Consider the following 12,462-nt stretch of genomic DNA (forward strand, 5'->3'; position numbering starts at 1 on the left):
AGCATTTACAAGAAGTTCTTGCAAAATCAGCAAGAAAAAGTAATTCTAGTTGAAAAAATAGGCAAAGGCCATGAACAGGCAGTTTACAGAAGAGGAAACCTAAGTTATGGCACATAAAAGATGCTCAAATTCATTAGCTATCATAAACATCCCACCTATTTAAGTGATAAAACTCAGACAGTTGGAAAATGCCTAATGTTTGCAGGGATATTTTTATTGAGGGGTGTGGATATTGGCTCCCTTATGCATTACTGGTAAGAACATAGGCTGTAGGCCTTTTGGAGAGCCCTTTGGCAGTACATTTTTTATTAAATACACAAGATTACCAAGCTATTCCACTGATACATGTTGCAAAATAATTCTCACACAAGTCTACAATAATGGGATGTTTACTTTCGTGAGTGGGAGCCAATCTAACCTGGTGTCCATCCCAGGGGATGAATTGTCAAAAGGCAGTGGATGCACCAGAGAGTACTATACGACAGTGAGAAGGTATGAACTAGATGAAAAATGCTTCATAGATGGATCTTCGTGACACCATGTGAAAAGCGTAAAAGGCAAAATGTGATTTATTATGCAATATCATTTATATAAATTAAAACTATAGGAAACATCAATATGCAATTTATAATAACAGCTATAAACAAAATGGTAGGCTGCTTACAGTAGGGTGAGGACATGCAGGTGGGGAATTTGGGTAACAGGAAATAAACAAGGTAACCAACCAACAAACAAGAGAGGGATCTTATGTGGATCAAAGATGCCAATGCTCCATGAACTAAGGAATGTGACTGACTCTGCTTTTGGGTTCCCCTTCCCATACAACAGCAGCAATTATAACAAACCATGAGAGGCTGAAGACTGGCAGGGGTGCCAGATCAAGTATGATTATGAAGGCTGTGGTCAGCAGTTTGGCTGTTTTCTTCCAAAGAAGAAGAATTCACTGGAAGGTTTTAAGGAGTGAGTGACAACTCTTTCCAAAGGCCACCAGGCCACATGTGATGAGGTGGGAGAAGAAGTAGGGAGGCCGATTAGGAGACTTGCAGAAGCTCCTGTGGGAGACGAAGATGGCCTAGATTAGGGTAGCAACAGCAGAGAAGGAGAACAGTGGGCAGATACTGGTTAGATTTTGGAGAGAAACATGACAAGAGCTGCTGAGAAATTAAATGTGGGTAGGAGAGCAAAGAAAGATGATACCAAAGCTTTCGTCTTTGGCAAGTGGGTGGTGCCATTGACTGAGACTGGAAAGATGAGGATGACAGGGGAAACCAAAACTTCTAATTTGGATTTACGTAGCGGGTTACGTTTGATATATCTGTTAGACATTCAAGTGGAGATATCAGTAGGACAGTTGGATGTATGGTCTGAATTCAGGGAAGATACACATTGGAAGTTGAATCAGTATACAGAGGTTAAATAACTGGCTCCAATACTCAGTATTTATGTCACCTTGGCCAAGTTACATGATTTCTGGGTCTTTATTTATCTACAAAATGGCAATAATGTTATTTCTTTCCCAGGGCTGTTATGAATATTAAATCACATAATGCATCTAAAGAACTTGGCACAGAGCCTGGCACGTAATAAGTGCGTAATAAAGGTTTCTGTGGCTGAAGAATAGTGAAAGGGAAGACAATATCAGATGAAAGAGATTGACGGTCAGGAGATTATGCTAGAATTTTTAGGCCATGGTAAATAGCTTGCAATAAGTGGCCATTATCGGGTTTTATGCAGGAAGTGACATAATCTGGCATTACTAATAGTATTAGTGGATCATTTAAGTATTAGCATTTGACACTATTTTATCAGACTATAAATAAGCAGGTGGTCATAAACAACCAATAAATAAAGAAACATTTTTTAAAACTTAGATTTTACAGTGAATACACTTTGTAAATCATAACACATGGAAGCATTTTTATCTAAAAGGCATTAGGATACTCTCAACAATTCCTGAATCTATAGTACTATCAAGGGCTTCTCTGCCAGCTTGTGCATAGCTCTATTTTGTACATTGATTCCATTCTCCAGTAGTAAACAATTGAAGCCTCAGGGACAGCTGGCATTTTGTAGCTAAGCAGAGTTCCAGCCCTACAAAGTGGAGCATCAATACTTTATATTTACCTAAGTGTATTCTCACAGATGCTAAAGTCAGACATTGCCCAACATTTTGGAAAATAGCTTCTTTCTGATGCATCCAATTTCTTACCTGTATCCAGTAGCTGATTTGCTATATCAGAAAAGGTTGTCCTTCATATTATATAAATACCTGGCTGCTACACAAAAACTCGAGGTTGTTTACCTTTTACACTAGGTGTGCTGAGAATTGCCTATGCCTTACCTTAAATGTGAATAAGTATCAGTAGCCCAGATTCAGCAGCCTGAGCACAGGATGCTGGTGGTTCTGAATTGACATTTCTGTTTGGCTACAGACTTGATGTAACTAGTGAGAACGGGTCTCCATAATGCGACTGTTCATCTTTCATTAAGCCCCTAAGTGGGACAATTACGTTATCACATCTGGAATACTAGAGTTTACCGTGAAGCATTGAAATATCTCAGTGGCAACAGAAATGGGAATGCCCTTTGATCAGTTTTCTGGTTAACTATTGCTGCCTAATGACATATCCTGAGAATGAAATGTTTTAAAATAACTACTTTCTTATTATGTCTAATGATTTTGTGGGTCAGGATTTGAGTCAGGGCTCAGCTGGCTAATTCTCCTGCCCGCCGTCTGGGGTGATTCAGTAGTACTCATTCAGTTGGTGGCCTGGCCTCAAGGGTCCAAGGCATTTCCACTCACATACCTCTTGTCTTTTGGAAGGTATCAGGAAGCCGAGCTCAGGTGGCCCGTCTCCTACCCTGTGAAGTTTCAGAGCCTCTCCATGTGGGCTCTCAAGCAAGGTCGTTGCCATTCTTATAAGACATCGCAGGGCTTGGAGAGACCATTGGCAAGCTGCTAGTCTCTTAACGGCGAGGCCTAGAAATGGAGTAGTTCCATCTCCACTTCACTCTAGCGGTCAAAGTGGTCATAGGCCAGCAAGATTCACAGGAAGGAGAGCTAGACCTGAACCTCCTGATGGGAGGAGTGCCAAAGAATTGTAACCCTTACAATTAGGGACAATTATTTGGGTTGTCACAGTGCCCCAATAGCACGGATAGCTAGCTATGTGCTGGTGACAGCACCGACACTAGAGCTGGACTGCAGGTTTCAAATCTCAGCCTTATAACTTTAGCTGTGTGACTTGGCAAATTTTTTGAAAATAAATTTTATTGAGAGAGAATTTACGTGTAGCAAAAAGTACTCATTTTTAGAGTTGATTTCTGTGACTTTTGACACATTTATATACCTGTGTAACATTTCTACCACACTAAATGTTTCTTTGTGCCCCTTTCCTGTTAACTTCCCTCAAACCAGGTAAACATCTTCTATTGCTATTGATTAGATTCGTCTCTTCTAGAGTTTTATATAAATAGAATTAAACAGAATATAATACTCTTTGGGGCCAACTTCTTTCACTTAGCTTATTTTTTTTTTTTTAATTTTGAGACAGGGTCTTCCTCTGTCACCTAGGCTGGAATGCAGTGGCACAATCTCGGCTCATTGCAGCCTCTATCTCCTGGGCTCAAACAATCCTCAGCCTCAGCCTCTGTAGTAACTGGGATGACAGATACATGCTACCACGCCTGGCTAATTTTTCTATTTTTTGTAGAGACAGTGTCTCTCTATGTTGCCCAGGCTGGTCTTGAACTCCTGGGCTCAAATGATTCTCCTACCTTGGCCTCCCAAAGTGCTGGGATTACAGGTGTGAGCCACCATGCCAAGCCTCACTTAACCCATGATTCTGAGATACATCCAGTTTTCTTTTCTATTTCAGTATTCTTTTTTCATTGTTAAGAAGCATTTAATTTAACGGATATACCAAAATTTGTTTGTTTGCTCACATGTTGATGGACTTTTAGGTTATTTCCAGTTTGGACTATTATAAATAAAGCTTCTAGGAACTTTTGTGTACAGTTCTTTGAGTAAACAAATGTTTTTATTTCTTTTTGGAAAATACCTAGGAGTAAGAATGCTGGATATTTTTCTTTTTTTAAAGACGAAGTCTCTCTATGCTACCCAGGCTGGAGTGCCTTGGCTATTCATAGGTGCAATCCCGCTACTGATCAGCACGAGGCTTTTGACCTGCTCCAATTCTAACCTGGGCGGGTTCACTCCTCCTTAGGCAACCCAGTGGTCCACCCACTCCCAGGAGGTCACCATATTAATGCTGAACTTAGTATGGACACTCAATCGGCATAGCACACTACGGCCCAGAACTTCTGGGCTCAAGTGATCCTCCTTGCCTTGACCTCCTTAGTAACTGGGACTACAGGTGCATGCTGAGTGTTAAATGAGTATATGTTTACTTTTTAAAGAAATTGTGAAAGTATTTTCACAGTGATTTTTATATTACTCCCACACCAATAATATGTGAGTATACCATTTCTTCAATGCCCTTGTCAATACTTGATATTGTCTTTTCAGTTTCAAAATCTCTAATGCATATGTAGAGTATCTCATTATTTTAAGTAGCATTTCCCTGGTAACCATTAATATTGAGCATCTTTTCATATGCCTATTGACACTATCTTCTGTAAAGTGTCTTTTCAAATATTTTCTGTGCCTCAGTTTCCTCATCAGAAAAATGGGATAATAACATACATACCTCATAGATTTTTTTATAAGGATCAAATAAGTTAATATATATAAGCACTTAGAACAATTCCTGACACACAGAATATTAGTTTAAATTTAGAGGCATAAACAACATACATTTACTATTTTATAATTCCATAGGGCAGATGTTCCTCACAGGTCTCACTGGGTTAAAACTGAACAGTGGGCAGGGCTGCTCCTTTCTGGAGGTTCCAGGGAGGAATCCATTTCCTTTTTTCTCAGCTCCTGGAGGGTACTCATATTCTTGGCTCATGGCCCCCTTCCTCCATCTTCCAAGCCAACAACACTGTATCTCTCTGTGCCTTTTTTCTGTTGCCACGTCTCCCTCTGACTCTCTTCTTACTTCTCCTTCCCTCTTCCACTTTTCCCCTCTTTCTCACTGGGTGACTGTATTGGGCCACCCAGAAAATCCATGATGACCTCTCTGTTTTAAGGTCAGTTGATTAGCAAACTTAATTCCATCTGCAGCCTTAATTCTTCTCAGCCATGCAATCTAATATATTCACTGATTTTAGGGACTAGGACATGGATATCTCTGAAAGCAACTATTCACCTACCACATATATTAACTGCTATGGTAGGGTAGTTTTCTTGGCATTATTATTATTATTATTAAAGGTCCTTTGATTTAGAGTTAAGGACTTGCATTCAAATTGTGGCTTTGAAACTTACTAGCTGTGTGGTCTTGGGAAAGTTAATTGGCGTCTTTGAGACATGCAATTTGTATGTTATCTGGAAATATGCAGCAAATAGCTAAATCATTAGTTATAAAAAAAATAATAAATTTTAAATGGACGTCCTTGGACTGTAGAACCGGGAGTTAGTTAGAAATTGGTGGTGGGAGAGTGGGACATAGAGGGGCAGGGTATGATACTTTATTACGTTTTGACTTTATAAATGTTTAGCTCTATTTGTCTTACTTTTTTTTATTGTGGTAAAATATACATAATATAAAATGTATTATTAGTGACATTCACAATCTTGTGTAAACATTATTACTATCTTGTTCTAGAACATTTTCATTAACCCCCAAGGAAATCTTGCACCATTAAGCAGTCACTTGCCATTCCTCACTCCTCCTGGCCACTGGCAATCACTAATCTGCTTTCTGCCTAAGGATTTTCTGACTCTGGATGTTTCCTATAAATAAAATCATATAGTATGTGGCCTTTTGTAACTGGGTTCTTTCACTTATAATATTTTCAAAGTTTATCTACCCTGTAGAATGTATCAGTACTTCATTCCTCTTTAAAGCTGAGTAATATTCCATTGTATGGATATACCACATTCTGTTTATTCATTTATCAGTTGATATACGGACATTTGGGTTGTTTCCACTTTTTGGCTATCGCGTGTAGTGCTGCTGTGAATACTTGTACACAAGTTGTTATCTGAACATCTGCTTTACTTTTTTTGGGTAAATAACCAGGAGTGGAATTCCTGGATCACAAAGTAATTCTATATTGAATTAATGTGGACACACCAAACTCTTCCATAGCAGCTACGTCATTTTACCTTCCCACCAGCAATGGACAAGGGTTCCAATTTCTCCACATTCTCAGGCACTTGTCCGTTTGTCTTTTAATGAAATTAAAAATATGGAACTTTTAATGGAACTAAAAACTCTGTAGATAGTACTGTGATAAATTAACATCACTAAAATAAAATCATAAGGTGATATTAATAATAGGCATAAGGATTAAAGAAAACAGAATGCAGGGACTGGCATAGCCTCACCAGGATAATATTTCCTATTGCTGCTGTAACAAATTACCACAAATTTAGTGGCTTAAACCCACAGAAATTTATTCTTTTATAGTTCCAGATGTTAAACATCCAAAAGGGGGTCACATGGGCTAAAACCAAGGCTGTATATCTTTCTAGAGGCTCTAAGGAGAATCCATTTATTTGTCTTTTTTGGTTTCTAGAGGTTGCCAACTTTTCTTGGCTTGTGGCCTCTTCCTTCATATTCAAAGCCAACAGCATAGCATCTTTTCTTTCCTCTCTCTGACTGCTGTTTCTATCCTCAGGTATAAGAACTCTCTCTTTGACTCTGATCTTCCCTCTTACAATGACCTAGTAGTTACATGGGCTTACCTAGATTATTCAGAATAATCTCCCCATCTCAAAATCCTTTTCTTCATCACATAGGCAAAGTCTCTTTTGCCATGTAAAATAACATATTTGTGTGTTCTGGGATTCAGATACGGATGTCTTTGGAAGGCTATTAATTCAACCTACCACACTAGGGAATCCTTACTCATGGAGAACTCACTCATGGAGAAGTGGTCAGAAAGGGCTCTGACAATTGTAAGTGGCAAAGTTACCTAGTGAAGCCAATTCCTCTAAGCCTTAGTTTCTGTTCCATAAAGGGGAGATAATAATAAACATGTTATCTATTATGGATTTTTTGGGAAGTAAAGTAAGAAAAAAATGTTTACCTATGCTAACTCAAATTTCTACAAAGCACCTTTATTGCTCTTAGAAGACTGTAGGTAAAGCGAGTAGCTGCAAATTTCAGGCATGACTTTCTTTGAAGTCTTATGTTTAAGCTGAGAAACTCATGTGAACTATATATTGTAGTTAATAATAGGTGTGTATTTGTTTTAATATACAAATAACATTTTAAGTGTCTCGCCAGCAGAAACAATACATTGATGCTCTTTATTCTTTCATGTTGCATACCCCCAGGACATCTCTGATTGTCTCTATTTGAGAAATTTTGTTAAATAAAAGAAAGCACATTGCAAACTATAATGAGGAATGAAAACTTGCATCATTAGATTCAAATATCAAATATTAAAAGTAGAGCATTGGTCTTAGTTCCATGTGGTGAACCAAAAAAGAAAAAAAGGCATTTTCTAAGAAGTACAGCAAAACAGAACTCTGAAAACACATATGATTCCTGGAATTTACCTTCTAATAATACAGTATGAGCTGTTCTACAAACTGTGGTCAAGTAGGTTTTTCAGTCTGACCGACTGTCAGAGAGGTGGGAAGTTTATTACCAAGAAGAAATAGGTAAAGAAGAATAAAGCCAGTGTATGAGAGCACGGGAGATACCAGGGTCTCTGTGTCCCCTCCCCATAATATCCATAAGCTTCTCATCATAAACATCATTCTTTGAGGTGGCCCACTGATAATTCCTCAATCTTTGACAGTGTATGTAGCCTCAAAAAGCATCGCTTTCTCCGTTCACATCACTGCTCTCTCTTTTTTTTTTTTTTCCTTTTCTTTTTTTTTTTGAGATGGAGTCTCACTCTGTCACCCAGACTGGAGGGCAGTGGCCTGATCTCAGCTCACTCTAGCCTCTGCCTTCAAGATTAAGGCAAGTCTCCTGCTTCAGCCTCTCGAGTAGCTGGGATTGCACAACCAGGTATGATTGTGTCACCATACCTGGCTAATTTTTCTATTTTTCGGTAAAGATGTAGAGACAGGGTTTCATCGTGTTGGCCAAGTTAGTCTCGAACTCCTGACCTCAGGTGATCTGCCCACCTCTGGGATTACAGGTGTGAGCCACTGTGCCCAGCCACAGTGCCATCATTTTTAAATCAGTAACACCGATATTCCCAAGGGTACCTCTAAAGAGGATCTGGGTTCCCTGAAATCTCCTGGGTAACGGGACAGGACTACATGATTAGGAATGTTTGGGGCCCTTCTAGAGATTTCGGGAAGACCTGTGCTGTGTTTCTTTCACTTAGCTCATAAAGTAGCCTTAGATCTAGTCACCCTGTTAGCCAGGAAAGCAAGTGAAAAGATTTCATAAGAGGCCCCAGAAATAACTTCCATAATTAACATCACCAGAGGAATATCTCATCTGCTCACAATTTCTTTTTATCTCACCTATTTCTGTTGGAGAGTGTAATAAGGACTTGGAATATGGCTCCTTCTCAAGAAATTCTTAAAGAAAAATAGCATTCCTTCCCTCCCCCAACCCCTGTATAGATGCCTGCTAATATTTTCCTTAGAAGAATATTGCTTTAACACATATACGTGCTGGAGACATGTCAAATTGTATCTTCTATTGAGAAATTTACCACAGAATTCTGGCAGAGAGATGACCTAGATAATACTTTAAAATGTGTAGTTTTCAGGGTTTAAGTGTCTGAAAAGCTGAAGTCTAATGAAGATTTGCTAGTGGGCGAAAGGAGCTAGGGCGGTGCACACGGAGTTGCTAAAGGGCAAGTGTCAAAACAAGCATTCATGAAGGCTGACTGAGAATCTGCAGAGCAAAACAGGTGGACACAGGCCTTTCTGGGCTCCTGTGATTCCATAGCTATCGGAGAATCGGGTAGGCTTCAGAAGGTTAAAATGAGGCAGCTTAAAGCATAGATTCCTGTAAATAACCCTTGGATTATTTTTCAAAACAGGAAAAATCTTGCACATTTTTATACCCATGCCACGTGAGGAATCAAATCCCAATTCTTTTACCTCCTGCTCTCTAATAAATTTTTGTTTGCTTTTCTTTCTTTTCAGTAAAATGAACAAGTCCTAAAATAGATGAACTCCATTCTAATTCAAAGTCTGTTCTCAAACAAAATAAACTTTTCATTCTTTGTCCTCCAGTAACCTGACCAGTATTCTATTTTTACCTCCCAGCCCTGAAATGACTTTGACTCTTAATCTGAATTTTCCTCATCTTGTAAAATGTTCTGAGCGAGCTTTGGAGAGGTCTGCATTTGGTTCACTAGGCACAGTACAATTCTTACAAACTGTTGAGCTTCAGTTCGCGCTTCCATTATTCATACATCAAATTGCTTCTAGGGGTATGACACTTAGGACGTGATTGGAAGGCCAAGTGGAAGATATTTAGCATTCTCACATGACGAGGCCACTTGGACAAAAGGACTTTGCACATGTGATTCACACAATAGGAAATCATGAACTTTTTCTCACCCTGTAAGTGGCATTGTGCCAGAGTAAACTTAGGAGCTACCCTCTGGCATGATTCTGGAAATCTTTTTGGCTCTGATATTTGGAGTCTTAGTGTTAAAATAAAAATTAGCATTGGGAAGCACTTAATTATTTTTCATGGATTAAAACTATATAAGGTCCTACATTTTATCCAAGAATACTCCTATCTTATAAGGTAGAAGTCTCATTCATTACTAACATTTTATTTGTTTACATAATATTTTGTCACATATGGGAATGTATATAAAAGATAAGTGTATGATAGAGCAATAAAAATGGAAAAAAAAACAAGATAATAGACTTAAACTCATTGTTCATTTAAGTCAAAGTTGTTCTTTGAGAGAATATTCACTTAAGTAAATGTCCTTCCAGAAAACAAGCTTTTTCATTTAAAAAAGTGTTTTTGGGCTGGGCATGGTAGCTCATGCCTGTAATCAGAGCACTTTGAGAGGCTGAGGAAGGAGGATTGCTTGAGCCTAGGAGTTTGAGACCAGCCTGGGCAACATGGCAAAATACCACCTCTACAAAAAATACAAAAATTAGCTAGGTGTAGTAGCATGTGCCTGTAGTCCCAGCTACTCAGGAGGGGAAAGTGGGAGAATTGCTTTAGCCCTGGAGGGTGAGGCTACTGTGAACTGTGATTATGCCACTGCACTCCAGCCTGGGCAACACAGCAAGATCCTGTCTCAAAAAAAGAAAAAGAAAAGGGAGAAAAACAGTATTTCCAAAGCTCCCACTTTATGTTGTTCTCTGTGTTGGCTGTTACAGAGGATGCAGGGGACTATAGAATATAGGATCAACACAGATCCTGTTACAGTCTTGTGGAGAGGCAGAGTTATAACATTAAGAAAGAAGTGGGATTCTATAGTTACATTTAGTATGAGTCAGACATTTTATCTCCTTACCTCTTATCTTCACAACAATATTGCAAAGGTGATATTATCCTTGTTAATTTACAGTAATGGGAACAGTGACTGAGGAAGTTGTGTAACTTGCCTGAATTTACTTGGCTAGTAAGTTGTCAAAGCAGGATCCACATTCAGATGTTTCCCACTTTAGAGAACTAAATGTTTTCCACTGTGCCCACCAACTTCCTATTTCTAGCACACTAACCACGTTGTTTCTTAGAACGAATCACTTAATCATTCTGTATCTAAGTTTCTTGGTCTATAAAATGAAGAGGATTTTTTGTTTTGTTTTGTTTTGTTTGTTTGTTTGTTTTTACCTGGAGTGGACATTTATTCTGTTGTCTTCTGGCTAATCCATGAAGCATGGAGAGACCAAGACCAGACAGGATGTCTACCTGGGGTCACACAGCTCCACACTTGGGACCAGGGCTGCTGGACAGCCCTACATTTGATTGTGGGCACGCTCAGTGTTCAGAGTGGCTGAGCATTGAACAAAAGTAGGATTTGGATGGACATGGAGGAAGTGAAGGGTCTTCTAGATTGAGCGAGAAGCCAGAACAAAAGCAGACAGCCAGAGGTGGGAGTGAGGCTGGACTGTTTGCCAGAGAGTGAGAGTTTGTAGTGGTGGAGTGAAAGGGGCCTGGTGTGTAACATGGGGAAGAGGGTTGTTGGGTCTCAAGGTGAAGGAGAACCTTGAACACCAGGTATCTGCACTCAGCTGAAAGGTCCAGAGAGCCATTTTAAGACTTTTGTCAAATCACTGTGCCACCATTTACTGCTTTGGATTTTGAACTTGATACATTAGCTGGTTAAGACGCTCAGATGTTACATTATAATAGCAGATATAACTCTTGTATTCTGCAGCATTAGTGATGTGGTAGTGCCAGGCAAGTGATAGAAACCCACAAATTCTTGGTCAAAATGAATGCTTAACAAAGGAGAAATGAATGCTTTTTGAGAGACGCGTGGATTGGCTCAGTTTTCCAGGTGGGTTCGTGGATTTGCCCTGAACTACCCAATGTTACCTAGTTCTCTTAGACAAACTCTCTTTGACCAATATGTGTGAGAGAGGGGACTGTTGGAGGGTGCTATGTGTGACTATAAATATACTTGTTAGCTGACTAAGTGCTATTCTCTTTTGATGGTCAGTAAGGAAGCATAGCCAGGAGTAATTTGATGGTTTAAAGGAAACCAAAAATCAGAATCATGTTGTTAGAACTGTCTAAAAGACGATTTGATACTTGTTTTATTCGAATTCTGATAAGAGATACAAGTAAGCTACCTTACTTGGCAAAACAGACCTACTCCTATGGCTTTATGGGTTGAACCATAATTTAATATAAGTATTTAAAGGGAACCTGTGATATCCGCAGCATAAAAAATCTTTGAACCAAGTAACAATCTCTTCACTTTGTTTTGTAATTTTGAATATTGGAATATAGAGTTTTATTAAAGGTGCAAACAAATTTAGAGTTTATTATTAAATAATTGCATCTGGTTTTCAGCTACCATTTTGCCTTATCTAGCTTTCAGTGACTTCCTTAGGCTCTTGGAAAAGAAATACACACACACACACACACACACACACACACAGAGAGAGAGAGAGAGAGTGAGAGACACTTTTTTCCCAAAACTTCATAGAAACTGTAAATATTTTGTTATATAATAATAGGAAAAGCAATGAAAACTAATAAAATGGATTTTTCATTTAGTTCAAAAATATATACTGAATAGCTATTGTATACCTGAGTTTTTCTAGACATTGGAGATACAGCTGTAAAGAAAACATATCCAATCTCTGCCCTCATGGAGCTTACCTTCCAGTGGGACAAAGATAGTAAATACAAAGAATGATCCAAACATAAAGTCACTTATCTCAGGATGTTATATCATTTGCCTACTGTTTTAAAAGCCTCCTCT

General features: G+C 38.8%; 1 protein-coding gene across 1 annotated transcript in view; it reads right to left on the reverse strand.

Annotated features, from left to right (window-relative positions):
• Positions 1-12,462, reverse strand: part of C19H1orf21 (chromosome 19 C1orf21 homolog) — a 335,853-nt gene that overhangs the window by 290,236 nt on the left and 33,155 nt on the right. The window lies entirely within an intron of this gene.

Source organism: Saimiri boliviensis, chromosome 19, assembly GCF_048565385.1.
Source record: "Saimiri boliviensis isolate mSaiBol1 chromosome 19, mSaiBol1.pri, whole genome shotgun sequence".
NCBI classification, from domain to species: Eukaryota; Metazoa; Chordata; class Mammalia; order Primates; family Cebidae; genus Saimiri; species Saimiri boliviensis.